This window comes from Lepisosteus oculatus, chromosome 5, assembly GCF_040954835.1.
Source record: "Lepisosteus oculatus isolate fLepOcu1 chromosome 5, fLepOcu1.hap2, whole genome shotgun sequence".
NCBI lineage: Eukaryota > Metazoa > Chordata > Actinopteri > Semionotiformes > Lepisosteidae > Lepisosteus > Lepisosteus oculatus.
In genome coordinates, this window is record NC_090700.1 from 25,663,288 (window position 1) to 25,680,121 (window position 16,834).

The window sequence follows — 16,834 nt, forward strand, 5'->3', positions numbered from 1 at the left end:
GCTCCCTGCCTACTCTCCCAGATTGCACCCTACTAAATAGAGCAAGTCCAGTCCAGTCCCCACTGCCAATCAGGATTCTTTTTCCAGGCTGAACCCCATTAGATAGGGTAAGTCCAGGTGGGGTGCCATTTTTTTATTTTTCCCTTTTGTTTTTTCTTTTGGTTTTCATTAACCTCACCTCAGATGGGGTGTCACTCATACAGGTGTTCGCTGTGGCCCCTCTAACTGCCGCATTGCTAAACACTATATGCAGTATAAATTGGGCTCAGCCCAGGGTTGGGTTCAATGAGAAGCAGACAATGACAAAGCACACTGGATGCTTGGAGGCTTACTGCCCATAATCCTATAATTGTATAAAACTTTAACCAATTCCACATTTGAAAAACAATAACTATGAAGATGTTTTAATTATTTCCGTTAAGTTCAAATAACTACTTACTAGAAAGATTGTTGTTGTTTTCTGCTTCATAGGTTGCTTTGAATCCTCTAAAGTTATTGATGAAATCCGAATTAAATTCAGCTGTCACCTCATGAGCGAATATTCTCACTGTTCCTGGTGATGAGCCTGACAGAGAGCCTGGAACACATATGAGTGTAGACTTTACAAGTTTTCATAACCTCTTATTTGTAACAGTATAAACTGAAATAAGTAATGCTAATTAAGTTTAGTACAGTTATTTATAGTTCTTAGGAACTATTGGCAAGTGCCATCTCCTTTAGAGCGTACTGAAAGGTCATCCCACTTCAACAATGATTAAACTACAACACTAATCATGAGTTTTTTGGAAGTTCACAAAGTGTGCTTGTTAATTGAATTCTGCTGCAATAATATTAAAAAAACTTACTGCTCAAGATTTTCTTTTCTCCAATTCCTTCGTAAAGTCTCAGAACATCTGTGATTTCTTCAGTTTGAAATGAGGGAAAAACTAATTTAATAGAGAACCCATCCTGAACACTGCAAAGACAACACATTCTTATTCAAGACTTATTCAAGATACAAAATTATACCACCCTAACTAAATAGATAACTTTGTTGTGCTATTACTGTGATAAAATTCAGATATATAAGCAATATGTGGACCCCTGGACTTCCTGCTTTCAAAATGTGATATTTTGTAACTTAAGGTGTTAAGTAATGAAATGTTGTCTTTGTAGTGTTTTTAAAATAATTGTTTATTAATTGATTTCTCTTTAATATCACAACATTGCCGTGATTAAATAAAAAGTGAAGTTTTGACGTGAACAGCTGTAACCTCTGTATGCTTGAATTTAATAGTCGAATTCAAGGACACAGACATAAATCTATTTTATACCTACCTAGTCTAAATAATTTATTTATCAATATAGCTTGCTAATAAAGCTACTTTACCATTCAGGGAGAATGAATGTACTCCTCTAGAACACTAACTAGTCAGAGCCATTTTAATTTATTTGATGTTCACATTGCTTTAAGTTTAAAGGATAGTCAGTACAGTTTGGAGGAGTGATGCATCTCTCACTGGCTTCACTATGTGGGAACTCTGTCCCTCCCAGATATGGCAGGACACTTTTATGTCTTCAAGTGGGGTTCCTCTGGCTGCTTCTTCTGGGACAATTCTTCCTAGGCATGAGTGTGTGTGTGTGTCTGTGTTTGTGTATGGGTGTATACCCTGCAATAGACTGGCATCCCATCCAGGGTGTACCTTGCCTTGCTCCGTTTACATGCTGGGATAGATTTCAGCTCTCCCAGTGCCCCTGAAGTGGAATAAGAGGTTAAGAAAAAGAAGGATGGAAATTTAAATATAAAGTATCTCATACCGTATTATCCATCTGCAGAAAATATCAGGTTCATATGCTGAAGGGAAGTTAATGGAATGGAAGGAGCCTGTCATTCCTTTGAGAAGGAATTGTCCATCACACAGTGTTGCTAAGGAGAGAAAGTTATTCTTTAAACATTGAATATGCTTTCGCAAAGCACTTGTTTAAAACTGTTTCTTTATGTGCCAAAGCACAAAAATTCGATAAAATCATTTATATTTAAGACGGAAGCATGTTCCATTTTCTAGACCCCATTCCACAGAATTTTGTGTGGAATTAATTTAAAAAATCAAAGTCAAAGAGCTGCTGGATTTAACTGACCTGCTGGAAAATTGACCAGATGACAATTTAAAAATTGTCAAAAAAAAAACGTACAGGCTTTTTGCAGGTAGAAGCTATTTAGAGCAAAATATCACCAGTGAGAAGGAGGGAACTGACAATGGAACTTGTGGATCTGAATTAGTTTGAAAGTTATTTTTATAAAAGTCTTCAGGTTCAAGTGAGCCCTAGTCAGCAGTGACTTGGTCAGCATTTTATATTTAGGCTACCTATGGGGGTGGTGAATTTAAATTACATTATTTACCTTATAAAATAGGCTGTACTATTAAAAGGCGTACTACTATTGTTGTCCATATCAGTTACACTGGTAACACATTTTACACAGTAGGCAAGGCGTAACTGAGTGAAACCGGAGCTGATTTGCACAGAGCTTGTATTAACAGCAGACACAACTCTCAATTACATTCTGAGTGATGAAAGATACTCAAATGCCATTGTTGTGTCACATTTTTTTAACATATTTTGTCATATTTTGGGTGCTTCTTAGAGAGATTTTAAACTAAAAATAATTCTCAATATAACATAATGCTTTGGCGACAGTTTCTGTTTATTCATTTTGATTATATGGTAAATTCCAAAATCAGCTGTACAATATGCATTTAAAGATTTTTTTCTGTGAAAATCCACCACCTTTGCTCCAGCTACAATGTTGTCACATCCTTGAACCAAAATCTTGTGCAACTTGCATTTAGTTGTATGGGAATGATCTACAACAATCTGCCGCATATTTCCAGAAACCGACCATTTATAGTATAGGTTACATATACACTCTTAAAAAAAGTTAAGATGCGTCATAATTGTTTCCCACATTTACGTTTGTGGATGAATTCAGGTCAATATAGGATTGTTTTAGTAGTGTACTCAATGGACTAATGTTTTGAAGAAGAGTGGGCCCCTCCAACCAGACCAGTAGCAGATCTTATTTGGATGATCTAATTTGGATATAAGATCTTTTGGATGACAGGAGTGAACAGCTGAGGAAACCCCAGAGAACAGAAAGTCAAGATGGACAATTCTCAGCACCATCTAAAGCAAAGTGAGGTGATGGTTTTATTACAGCATAAGTTGAGAAAAGGAAAATAGCCTTGGTCACTTGACTAGTTTCTGGAAGACTGGTCAGGTAATTATTTAGGTATATCTCTTTTCATGAAGACAGGGCAGTTCGGCTGTATTGTAAAAGCCCCAGAGGGAAGGAAGAATGAAGTGACTGACTGAAGAATAAAGGAACCGGTGACTGAATACTTTTGAAAGCATATTTTGAGTGTAGTCCCAGGTGTAGAAGGTTTTATTTTTAAAGCTGGGAAGCAGTTTAGCTGCCTGGCTGAGAAGAGATGTACTGCTAGAAGTCATCTAGCAGTTCAAAATGGAGCTTAAGCTTTTTTGTTTTTGATGATTGTTTAATTGTCTTTCACTGTAAAAAAAAAGATAACTTGCTTTATATTTTATGGCTGAATTTGTGTGTTTTCTTGTGCCTATTTTAAAGTTCCTGTTACATTTTTTCCAGCCTGAGTCATCACAATCCCTAAAGAATGAGCTTTCTCACTTTTCCCCAGTCATTAACTTTGTCTCGTAAAAAACAGCAGCCAGTTGTCCTTCTGAACTGCATCTGAATTACTGAATGCAGTTTTATTCTGGTGAGTTTCTTCTTTTTTCCTGACGTCTTTGAGAACAAACCAAAGACTAAACAGCTTATACTTAATACATGTAAATAAGCTGTAGTTTACTATGGCACGGATAGGGATAGGGCTGAAAATGTTAAAAGCTATACTGTGCGATAATATAGTAAAAATACAGTTGCAGCCATTCAAAACAAACGGGGTAAGATGCAGGCGTGTCGCATCATTTCGCGCCATACCGCATTTTACTGCATGGAAATTAGATTATATTAATAGTATCCAGAATCACCTTGTAAAACCGCCATGTGGAGCTAATAAAGCTTAACCTCTCATGTACAGCATGAGCTGTCACCAGAAAACACTTGGTTTTGAACCCCGATCATTGCTGAGGGATTGGATCAACGAAATGCTGTGGTGTTACTTTTTGTCAATGAAAAAATAAAGTATTTTTTTTTTACAAAGACGGTTACAAAGAATGTGGACCAGGGTAATACTTTGAGTTTACAGCTTGTCCAAGGTCATTCATTATTTATACTATTAGTACTATCTTCGGTAAAGACTTTGATACTTAACATATTTCTGCATATATAAAATATTTATGATAAAGGTGGTAGGTTGTGTAGTTTTGTCCAAATGAGCAATCTTGTGTTCATAAAATACACCATCTTTTTAATGTATAATGATTAACATGCTGTAATAGTATGCTAAAATAGCTAAAAAGTATACAACTTAAATCCTTACTTGAATAAAGATTGTCCCTCAGCAGTGATCAGGATTTGAAACTGGGTATTTTCTGGTGACAGATCAAATGCTGTACAGGAGAGGTTAAGCTTTACTAGCTCCACAATGCGGTTTTACAAAGTGATTCCAGACACTATTAACATAATCTAATTTGCATGTGGTAAGGTGCGGTATGAAGCGAAATTATGCACTTGACGCATTTTGATGTGACACGCCCACCGCATTGTACTGAACCGTACCCCGCTTGTTTTGAATGGCTGCATCTGTATCTGTTATAAGTAGCAGAGACCCCTCAGGTTTTATGTTTTCTGTTGGTGAGTATTCTTAAATTAGAAAATAAGATGGACTTTTTACTGCATCAAAGCTGACTCAAAAGTTTTTTTTAAATACTTTTGACAGTGTCTCATGCATATCACACACTGATTTCTTTAAGTAGAATTCTTGAAAAAAACCTTTGTGCAAGTAAAGGGGTTCAAGTCCAACTATCAAAACCGTCTTCCAAGACCATTTCAAGACCATTTTCCAAGATACAGATCAACACAACTTCAGACACTCCCTTATTAAAAGGGCTGTAGATGCCATGTTGTTGGAGCTAATATCCTAGCTTCTTTCAGTTACTAGCACAAAAGGAGTTACAGTAGATAAGATAGTCTTCTATCACTTTAAACCTTTATGTTCTCGGGAGTGATGCCCAATTTTTAACGAAAACGTACCTCACTTACAGCCTCAGTCTACCATGTTAACTGATTTAGCCTGACTATTTTTACTGCTCTTATATCATTTTTAGTGTTAATACACATAATACATTTATTATTTTTGTGGTTTCTATTATGCTGTATCATATCATCGTGATTTTTGCACCTCTGTCTTCTTTCAATGAAAAAACACAAAGCTTTTTATTCCTTTTATTCACTTAAAAAAACAAATGTTATGAACTTACCACAGTATTTCTCATCCTCATCTGAGCCATCAGGACAGTTGTTTATCCCATCACAAAAAGATGATTTGGCAACACACGTAGTGCTGTCATAGCAGGGTTTATAACCAGGCAAGCACTGTACTGAAATAACCATAAATAATATTCCCATGCTTAAAATCATGTGAAAGTTTTTGTTGTTTATGTTTTTATTTATTATTTTTCAAAATGGGTCCTAAAATAAATATATTTTGCAATATAATTATCATGATAATTTTAGTGGTGCAGTGATTAACTTGGCTGACTTGCAGTGCTGGGTTCCTGGGTTCAATTTTGGAGGTGGGGTGCTACTTATGTGGGGCTTGTATGGTAAGTTGTGTTCACATGTTTTTTTGATAGTTTCCTTCCACAGTCCAAAGACATACTGGTACTGTAGATTATTTGGCTTCTAAGAAAATTGGCCCTGGTGCTAGCATGAGTGTGTGCAGTGTGATCTGTGCCCTGTTCAGCGTAAACCCTGCCTTGCACCTGTTGCTTTCTGAGGCTCTGGCTCCCCCACTACACTCAATTAGATGAAGTGGTTAGAAAATGGATGGCTGAACAAGAGGTTGTGTTACAGTTTATTATTAAGAACTGTGATAATAACAACTTCAGCCCCTTTATTTTTTTCCTATTTTATTATTCTCCTGTCCCTGTAAGAGAGCTGTAGGTGGAGACAAGATCCAGAAAACAGTGGGGAATGACAAGCTGTCCTCCATCACCAGACAGTTCAATTAAGGAAAAATATGCTGTGAAGAAGAAATATAGGTATTTTTATGGTACTGGAATCTCTTTTGACACTAAAGATTACATAGTGGATTTGTCAGTATGTATGGCTCTGTGGGACAGTCCTCTTCGGTATTGAAAAAAAACAAAAATGTTTTTCTTTGCATTCTGAAAGAATTTTCAATTTTCTTTCAAATTTGACTCAAGGTGTGATAAACCTGGGTTGAGGCCAGCATATTTAAAAAAATAGGATTTCAGGAAAAACAAGTTTTTATTTCTGTTTTTACAACATTTGAACCAGACATTAAAAACTCTTATCCATACATTTGCTCCTGAAGTATTTATATGTGGAAATCACAATGTTTCTGCCTTATTTATGATGTATACAATGCAGAGATCCTACCAATGACACTATTGCATCACTTTGTTCCTGATTTTTTTAATGCAGAATGGATTTAACAGATTTGCCAAATTACTTTTATGCTCTTACATGGTCATGATGACATTTCTGATAACTGTTATTAATGTCTTTTAATTGCAATAACGCTGCTTTTTGAATGAAGACTTTTAATTAAGAAAGTTAGTCATCATAAATGTTTATTTGCAATACATGTGTCAATGTCAATATTTCAATTATTTACCAGAATGTGCCTTTTACTTACCTCAGTAACCAATGTTACTTTACAACAGAAGGTTTGTATATAATAACTTGAATGAAAGACTTACTTCCAAAATGTACACTTTGTGTGTCGATCACAAAATCCCCAAGAATGCCTCCTTGGTTTGTCTCTATTCCTTTAACAAGCTCACATTTCACCTCCTCAGAAGACACAGATTGTGTAAAACAGACTCTGAAGGTAGCCACCACACTCCCCTGTCTTCAAAATAGGAAGAGCAGTACCATCAAGACAATAATGTAGAATCACTTTCCAGTGAGACATAGAGAACACTGAAACAATAAATATTCTCAAATTTAATTAGTTTAATTTGTTAAAAGATGTTAAATTGCATTGATGGGCTAGCGACATCCTAGATTGATGCAGTTTCACTCCTTATGCTCTGTGTTTCCTACCCTGATCAAAGGCCATCTTAGCAAAGACACTGGGAAATTATCACACAATTCTAGGTGATGTTGGAATTACTAAGGAGGTTTGACTGTACTTGTGACTGGGGGGGGGGGCTAAGGACAAGATGCAATAGTATAGCGCATCTCTGACCATCTGTGTACACTTCCTGAATGAGCCTTGGGCAATTAGCTCTGCCCACATGCAAAGCATTGCAGGGATAGTTCCACCCCCCAGGGAATCAGGCTATTAGGAAGCCCCAGTCAGAGAAACCTGGGCTTTTTGGCAAAGGAAGATTTCTGTATTGGACAGGACAAATTACAGTATTAGAACAAGAAGAGGACACCAGGGACTCTACAGAGAGCTTCTGAGGATGGCTCCAGCATCAACTCCCCCTACTACCTGACAGCTGACGCTGTTCAGGCCAGCCAGGACAAAAGAAGAAGCGTAAGAACCACTTAAGGAACACAGAGGATGGAACTTCTCGAATGCATTATTTTGAGACATTTGTTCTGACAAATGCAGTAAACCATAATACTTTATTTTGTCACGAACTCCTGGTCTCGCCAGGGGCAAGAGAACCAATATGCACAAATTGTGATGTGAAGTGTCCCTTCCTGCTCACTAGTCACTCTAATGACTGTTGTAATGTGATATACAAATGAATACTGTGCATTTACTGGGACAATTATTAATTGCGGGATAATTCAGCAACACACACATGGATACTAATACATGAGAATACATTTATTAATACATAAAATGTGCATATAAACATAACAGATCTTAAGAGTGAGGGTTAGCAGAATACAAAAAGTATATATTCAATAACAAAGAGTTACAAACTAAGAGGGACATACATTTAGTATACCATTCATTTATACCATTTCGCAAATTAACTTTGATTACAACTTCTACACTAGATACTCAAAGGCAAGTACAGATGCAGCCATTCAAAGTGCGTGGTACAAACACATACCGCAGTCATTTCCCTACGTCATAATGCGTCATAACGCGTCATAACACGGTACGTGATTGGCTGGCCAAAATAACCAACAGGGGCACTCTTGGCACGTTGGTCGGTCGTGGAAAGACTAAATCATTTAATGTCTTTGTTATGCATGTTTTAATCTGCTAAGTATGAATATGTATATGGAATTTTACCACTGAAGGGAAATTTTAGTAGCTGAGCATAAAAAGAATAGGAGCATAAAGCATCTGAAGGTCATAAACGATATTAATTTTGGAACATAAACATATTATGTAAACTGTATATGGCTGGTCTCTGTACTTTAAAGAAAAAATACACACCAGTTTTCCATTTCTCCCTAAACATTTTAAGCATCAAAAATTTATAAAACGGTCCCCAAATATGCAATTGCTGTATAGAATGAATTTTAATTAAAAAAATTATTTAACACGAAAATTAAGCTGTTCACGTTCCTCCACCTGATAATATAGTCCCTTATTGCTATGCAACGCAAAAACACAGCCACAAGTAACTAGCAAAGAGAGGACATTAGCTAGCCAATATGATAAAGGAATAAATAACTTTTTTTGTTTATTTCTTTAGCACATTTATTTGAACATTTCCATCAATTGTACAAGCACTGAAAAACTGTCCAATCCCTAGTTTCTCAGGCATTTTCTTTTACTATAACAGACATAAAAAACTCCCTTGCTTTTAACAGAGCATCTCATAATTTCTAACAACAAAAATGATTTGAACTGCGACACTTATCATTCAACCAGAGCTCAAAATATCACAAGGATCCTCAAGAGCACAACAAAGACAAAAGAAAAAGATATGTGTATCAGATACATGAGAATCCAAGCTTTTTTTAATCTACGCTTTCTTATCTACAGTAAGGAATAGTCTTTAAAATGTTTTTATCACACAGTAAAAAGTCACAATTCTGGGGTGTGCGAATACCATAGATTATGGCACGGCTTCAGAAGGGTATCAGCCAATCAGATTCCAGGACTGGAATTATCTGTTTTATAATCGGGAATATAATACGGAATCACGTATCTAAAGAAATTAATAATGATATAAATTTAGGGATCTACAGTGCCTTGCGAAAGTATTCGGCCCCCTTGAACTTTTCAACCTTTTGCCACATTTCAGGCTTCAAACATAAAGATATAAATTTTTTATTTTATGTGAAGAATCACCAACAAGTGGGACACAATTGTGAAGTGGAACGAAATCTATTGGATTTTTGAAACTTTTTTAACTAATAAAAAAATGAAAAGTGGGGCGTGCAAAATTATTCGGCCCCTTTACTTTCAGTGCAGCAAACTCACTCCAGAAGTTCAGCGAGGATCTCTGAATGATCCAATGTTGTCCTAAATGACTGATGGTGATAAATAGAATCCACCTGTGTGTAATCAAGTCTCTGTATAAATGCACCTGCTCTGTGATAGTCTCAAGGTTCTGTTGAAAGCGCAGAGAGCATCATGAAGACCAAGGAACACACCAGGCAGGTCCGTAATACTGTTGTGGAGAAGTTTAAAGCCGGATTTGGATACAAAAAGATTTCCCAAGCTTCAAACATCCCAAGGAGCACTGTGCAAGCAATCATCTTGAAATGGAAGGAGTATCAGACCACTGCAAATCTACCAAGACCTGGCCGTCCCTCTAAACTTTCAGCTCAGACAAGGAGAAGACTGATCAGAGATGCAGCCAAGAGGCCCATGATCACTCTGGATGAACTGCAGAGAACTACAGCTGAGGTGGGAGAGTCTGTCCATAGGACAACAATCAGTCTTACACTGCACAAATCTGGCCTTTATGGAAGAGTGGCAAGAAGAAAGCCATTTCTCAAAGATATCCATAAAAAGTCTCGTCTAAAGTTTGCCACAAGCCACCTGGGAGACACCCCAAACATGTGGAAGAAGGTGCTCTGGTCAGATGAAACCAAAATCGAACTTTTTGGCCACAATGCAAAACGATATGTTTGGCGTAAAAGCAACACAGCTCATCACCCTCAACACACCATCCCCACTGTCAAACATGGTGGTGGCAGCATCATGGTTTGGGCCTGCTTTTCTTCAGCAGGGACAGGGAAGATGGTTAAAATTGAGGGGAAGATGGATGCAGCCAAATACAGGACCATTCTGGATGAAAACCTGTTGGAGTCTGCAAAAGACCTGAAACTGGGACGGAGATTTATCTTCCAACAAGACAATGATCCCAAACATACAGCAAAATCTACAAAGGAATGGTTCACAAATAAACGTATCCAGGTGTTTGAATGGCCAAGTCAAAGTCCAGACCTGAATCCAATCGAGAATCTGTGGAAAGATCTGAAAACTGCTGTTCACAAACGCTCTCCATCCAACCTCACTGAGCTCGAGCTGTTTTGCAAGGAAGAATGGGCAAGAATTTCAGTCTCTCGATGTACAAAACTGATAGAGACATACCCCAAGCGACTTGCAGCTGTAATCGCAGCAAAAGGTGGCTCTACAAAGTATTAACGCAAGGGGGCCGAATAATTTTGCACGCCCCACTTTTCATTTTTTTTATTAGTTAAAAAAGTTTCAAAAATCCAATAGATTTCGTTCCACTTCACAATTGTGTCCCACTTGTTGGTGATTCTTCACATAAAATAAAAAATTTATATCTTTATGTTTGAAGCCTGAAATGTGGCAAAAGGTTGAAAAGTTCAAGGGGGCCGAATACTTTCGCAAGGCACTGTACATATCTAAATCTATGCATCTATATAGCTGTTAATATGACTGTATTTCACTTTCTTTGTAAACACATTCTGTTAACACCCGAATTGCAGGTGGATTCTGTTTTTTGTTGTGGTCTGTAACTCAAATCCTGCTTAACTAAAAATTAGACACAAGAAGAGTATTATTGGACAATGTTGTGAGGCTCTGGTGGAATTTTTCTGTAAACTGAAGAGTTATAGATGAGACATGTTCCAATGTTAATGCAACACGGAAGATATTGTAAATAATGTTGTGCTTTCAGGCTTGTGGTGTATTGGTCGTAAGTGATAAGATTTAATCATTTAATCTCTTTACTGTGCACATTTTAATCCACTTAGTATTGAATATTTAGATCAAATTTTACCACTAAAGGGAAATTTTAGTAGCTAAGCATAAAAAGCAGAGGAGCATAATGCATCTGAAGGTCATAAACTAAATTAATTTAGGAACATAAACATTATGTAAACTGTATGTTGCTGGTATTGGTATTTTAAAGAAAAAATACACACCAATATTCTATTTCTACCTAAACATTTTAAGCATCAAATGTGGTTGACCTTGTGACCATATTACTCTATCTGTATTGCTGTTCAATACATATGACACAAGTTGCCTTGGTTGGCATGACGGCTTAAGTGACCTATTTATGGTATAAGCCTGAGGTCAGGTGTTCAAATCCAGCAATCACTATGAGTTTTCTTTTAACAAAAACATTTCTTTGAAAAACTAAAATAGCAAATATTATGGACACTACAGTATATTGACATTTTTTATATTTCAAAATAACACAACATGTTCGTACTGTATGTACACAGCGCTACCGCAGGTTGAACTGTAGGGCGCAAATCCACCTGAGCCCAAAAGCCCAACATTAAAGTGCATTCGGCTGGCGCTGCACGGTTTTCATCACTCTCTGAGGGAGTGCTGGCTGTAATGAATTAAACCGGTTTCACAGGTATTTTCAAAATTGGAGGGGGCATGTCTTCCACGAAAGACACCTCCCCCCAAGGAAACATGTTTTCTTAGAAAAAGAGATTCACAGCGCGAAACTGTGTCAGTCTTCTGTGTAAAAAAAATCGCTTTAAACACCATTGGTGCTGTTTTTAATAAGTAAAATCATGGGAATCTTCCTGCTGTCAGCAGTATTGTGTATATAAAATTAAAAAAAAACTTGCAGCTAAATCAAAGATTCTAAAATGATCACGAGGAAGTGTATTGCAAATCTAATGGTCTAACAAAAACTACAGTATGCTTAAGAGTTGTTAAACCGGTTTTTATTTTTCGGCACAGACAACTTTGCCTGCTAGAGCACCCCAATTCACACTCAACCACATCACAGATCAGTCCCTGTGTAAGAGATATTACTGTTTGATCTTTGATCTGAGCTTTAATAGAGAGCTTATCTCTATTAATATAACTATCGAGTGGTATTAAATGCAACTTTTTTTGTATAAATGATACTTTTCTAAAATTTATTTAAAACATAAAAACGATTACTCTAACCTTTCCACGTTTGATCCTATGAGGAAGTAATATACGCTCCTGCTTTGTTTAACGATGGTATGAAAAATAAATCTAAATAGTGAGAAAGCTATGCTTAAAGTTAATTAAGGGACTTAGAATGCAAAGATAATGATTTACATTGCATTGTCAGATTGTGAACCAATAAATGCTTTTTAAGAACACGAGTTGTGAAAATGTTCACAGCTCGCACATAAAACTGTCAGTTAGCTAATTTTCTTTTTTTAAACATCCGGTTTTTCATCGATGTGCAATTACGCACTAGCAGGAATCCGAGGGGATTGCTGTGTACACATGTTGTGATATTTAGATATTTAGAAATAATGCCACCTCGCCGTGGTCCTGGAGGGGATGGCCTGCCAGGCATTGCTGGATGTACCCAAGGACCAGCAGGACAACTACACAGCGTTGGCGTTGGCCCTCTGGAGGCGTTTCGGCGGGAGAGGGGAGGCGCCGGGACTGCTGCGGGTGAGACTGACCCAACGCCGCCACCTAGAGGGAGAGCCACTGGGACCAGTCACCACAGACTTGGCCTACTTAGCCAGCCAGGGTTACCCTATTCTCCTGGAAGAAGCCCACCAGGAGATAGCGCTCCAGGCATTCCTCCGGGCCCTGGCGCCAATTGAGGTGCAGTGCCACGTGCTGCTGACCGCGGTCACCTTGGAGTAGGCTCTGGCTCTGGCTGAGCAGGCTGATGCCATATTCGAGGAGACCGGTGGGCACCAACGGAGGGATGGTCCCTTCTGGGGACCGGAGGTGGCTCACAGGGAATCAGATGGGGTGGAGGAGACGGCCAGCGCAGCGACGCCAGGGGAGCGATGAGGGCGGGTCATCTGTCACTGCTATAAAGGCCTAAAGGGGGAAAGGCCGCCCCCCGACGCTACCCCCGCTCCGGAAAGCCAGAAGGAGCACTTCACCCCGCCTGCTGCCATGGGAAGGATAGGCCAGGCCCTGCCAGGCCCTCGTCCTCGGCAAGCGGGTGCTCACTGTGCAGTTTGGAGCTGCGAGGGTGAAACACCCCTTCTACCTCGCCTCAGTCCACGAGGACTGGTTGCAGCAGGTTGCAGCAGGTGGGTGGTTGCATCTTTACATCACTCATAGGAATTAAATTGATATCAACTGTGGTTGAGGTAACAATTGAGTTCTCGAGTTGTAATGCAGAATGTTGAATATTCATCCAATCTGTGTGGATTCAGATCTCCGGCAGACACAAAAAAACAGCAGCAGGCTGTTGCTAAGTCCAATCGTCGTCCTCTGGCCCGGTGCCAGGCAGTGCTGGTTTGGCTGGAGGTGGGGGAGAAGGAGGGAGAGATCCCTGCTGCGACACGTTGGTAGTGGGCTCTCTGAAGACCGGCTAGTACGTGTTGGCTTACTAGCACAGTTTGTGCACATGAAAAGTGACTGCTGGTATAAGCAAGTCACAATCTTTAGACGGGTTCATTCCCGATGTAACGCTAGTCCTGAATCCTGAGATTCTGCTGTCCACAGTCCTAACCGTAGTTCACTCGTTGATCAGGCAAGTGTTCATGGTGGGTTCATGAGGCTTGCTGCTGGGCTAACCTTTTGGAGGATCCTTTAGTTATGCATGGGCGACCTCTGTTCTCGACTCTTAGAACAAAGTAAGGTCCTGGCACTCAGACACACTGGCCGTTTCGTGATTGTCTGAGATGAGTCTTAGAATGTCCTGGAGGAGCCCCTTTTGGGCTCTGTGCTGCCTGATTTATTTAGAGGAACTATGGTCGTTCATTGGTCGAATGTTCCGCGGGCATTCGAGACCCACGTGGGGTTACTCTGCCCTACCATTTCCTGATTGGCTGATCGAGGTGGAGGATGAGTAACCATGCTCTTTGACGTTAGGGTTGTAAACAACCTGGGAGGAGACTCTCCCTTGGAATCTCCCAGACAGTAAGGCGCCAGAGATGACCATTTATTAGGGTAGCTGGTGAATCATAGCTTTATGAGCTATACAGAGAAGCTCTATCAGCTAGAAAAACACCTTAAATGTGAACCAAATGGAATGGCCTCTCTGTATTCAGCACCATTAGATGAGGGAGAGAGGGACTAGCAAGGGAGCAGCAAACTTAATTCCTGTATTTTTAATAGCACTTGCCGCTACAACTGTAAGTACAGTTTGTGCCGCAGACATTTCACAGCAGAAATGTTGATGCACCCATTCAAAACAAGCAGGGTATGCTGAGGTACAACGCGGTGGGTAGGTTGCATTTAAACGCATCATATGCAAATTAGATTATGTTAATAGTATCAGGAATCACCTTGTAAAACCACCAGGTGGAGCTAATAAAGCTTAACCTCTCATGTACAGCATTTGAGCTGTCACCAGAAAACTTCTGGTTTCAAATCCCAATCATTGCCGAGGGACAATCTTTATTAAATTCAAAATTTAAGTTGTATACTCTTTTGACTTTTAATTTTAAACTGTGTATTACAGCATGTTAATCATTAAACTTTAAAAAGTTGGTATATTTTATGAAAGCAAGATTGCTCATTTGGACAAAAGTACACAACCTACATCATAAATATTATAATTATGCAGAAATATTTTATGCATCAAAGTCTTCACCGAAGATATTACTAATAGTATTAATAATGAATGACCTTGGACAAGCTGTAACTCAAAGTATTACCCTGGTCCACATTCTTTGTAACCGTCTTTGTAAACGAAAATACTTTTTTTCATTGACAAAAAGTAACACCACAGCATTTTGTTGATCCGATCACGCATTCCTTTCCAATTATATCAAGTAAGTCTTGAGAATCTCTGATTCACCATGCCTTTCACTTGCTCATAAAAAATATTAATTTAGGAATATAAACATATTATGTAAACTGTACTGTATATGGCTGGTCTTGGTAGTTTAAAGAAAAAATGCACACCAGTATTCGATTTCTCCCTAAACATTTTAAACATCAAAGTCTTACATGTGGTTATTTCGGAAATGTTTTTACGTGCTCCTTCTGACCATATTACTGTATAGTATGTTTATATACTTTGTGAAAATTAATAGTTTTAACCTTTACTGCGAATACACTCATTATCGGAGTCAACAAAAGCATACTTTTAGAATTGGATTAACAGGGAATATAATATGGATTTGCGTATCTAAATAAATTAATAACAATATAATTATATTCATGTACTGTTGCACAAACAGTAGTATAAGACTTTCCATTGATATGTGTATTGCTGTTTCAGTGCTTGATACATCAGTGTTTCTGTGGCGTGATGGCTTAAGTGACTGATTAATAAGACTGAGGGCAGGAGTTCAAATCCTGTCACCATGAGCTTTCTTTTAACAAATAAACTTTTCTTTGAAAAACTAAAATAGCAAATATTATTGGCATTATATTGATTTTTTTATATTTCTTAATATTACGACATGTTTGTACTGCTGGGTGTAGGGCATAAACCCGCGTGAGCCCGAAAGCCCTACATTAATGTTGTGCATTCGCCTGGCACTGTGCGGTTTTCGCACCCCCGTGTCTCTCTCTCTCGGCTGGAGTGCTGGCTGTGCCGAATTTCACTCCACGAAGTCTGAGGCTCTGTATCTACATTGTTTGTAAACAAACCGGTTCCACAAGTACTTTCTCAGCTTCTTCATTTTCAAAGTAGAATAGGGCAAGCTTCCAATGAAAGACAGTCCACCTTCCCCCTACGGACAGACTGACAAATGTTTTCTTAGAAAAACAGATTCACAAAACGAAGCTGTGTCAGTCTTTTGTGTAAAAAAAATTATCTATACATACACCACAAAACTCTTCTCAATTGTATTTCTGAATGCTATGTTACACTTAGTTAATTGTTTTAAATACATCTATTTAAGAAAGTTAAGTGTTAGCATAAACTATTAGTAATCAATAATATTAAATTTAGCACTGTAATATTTTTTTTCACTTTTCCCCGAATCTTGTAAAAATATATATTCATTGTTCAAATATACATTAAATATGACTATCAGAAAATAAGTTAAATACACAACTAAAGAAAAATAGGTAAAGATTATGTCAGTCTGTCTGTGGGGGGAAGTTGGACTGTCTTTCATTGGAAGACTTGCCCTATTCTACTTTGAAAATGAAGCAGCTGAGAAAATGCTTGCAAAACCAGTTTGTTTACAAACAATGTAGACACAGAGACTCAGACTTTGTGGGGTGAAATTTGGCACTTGTGACACCCTGGCTACAGATGAGGGCCGGGTGAGTTGTGGGACACTGCAAGAGCCAGGCAACAGCTCTGACACATCTTAAAGACTGTGTGCTATAGCAGGGACAGTTTTTTCTTCTTACCTCAGAGCAATGATAACATGCTATAACAGGAGTCGGTTCAGACCCCTGTGTAG

General features: G+C 38.4%; 2 long non-coding RNA genes across 2 annotated transcripts in view; both read right to left on the bottom strand.

The window, feature by feature from the left end:
* Positions 1–452: 452 nt before the first annotated feature.
* On the bottom strand, positions 453–5,547 carry LOC138239190 (uncharacterized). The gene is made up of 4 exons (XR_011189637.1): positions 5,434–5,547; positions 1,798–1,906; positions 846–955; positions 453–577 (listed from the first exon to the last, which is right to left on the bottom strand). It is a non-coding gene; the product is annotated as an uncharacterized lncRNA (long non-coding RNA).
* A 1,381-nt stretch (positions 5,548–6,928) lies between these two features.
* LOC138239191 (uncharacterized) overlaps positions 6,929–16,834 on the bottom strand; it is a 48,871-nt gene continuing 38,965 nt past the window's right edge. Inside the window, exon 3 of the long non-coding RNA XR_011189638.1 lies at positions 6,929–7,052. This is a non-coding gene — a long non-coding RNA (uncharacterized lncRNA). The remainder of the gene's footprint in view (positions 7,053–16,834) is intronic.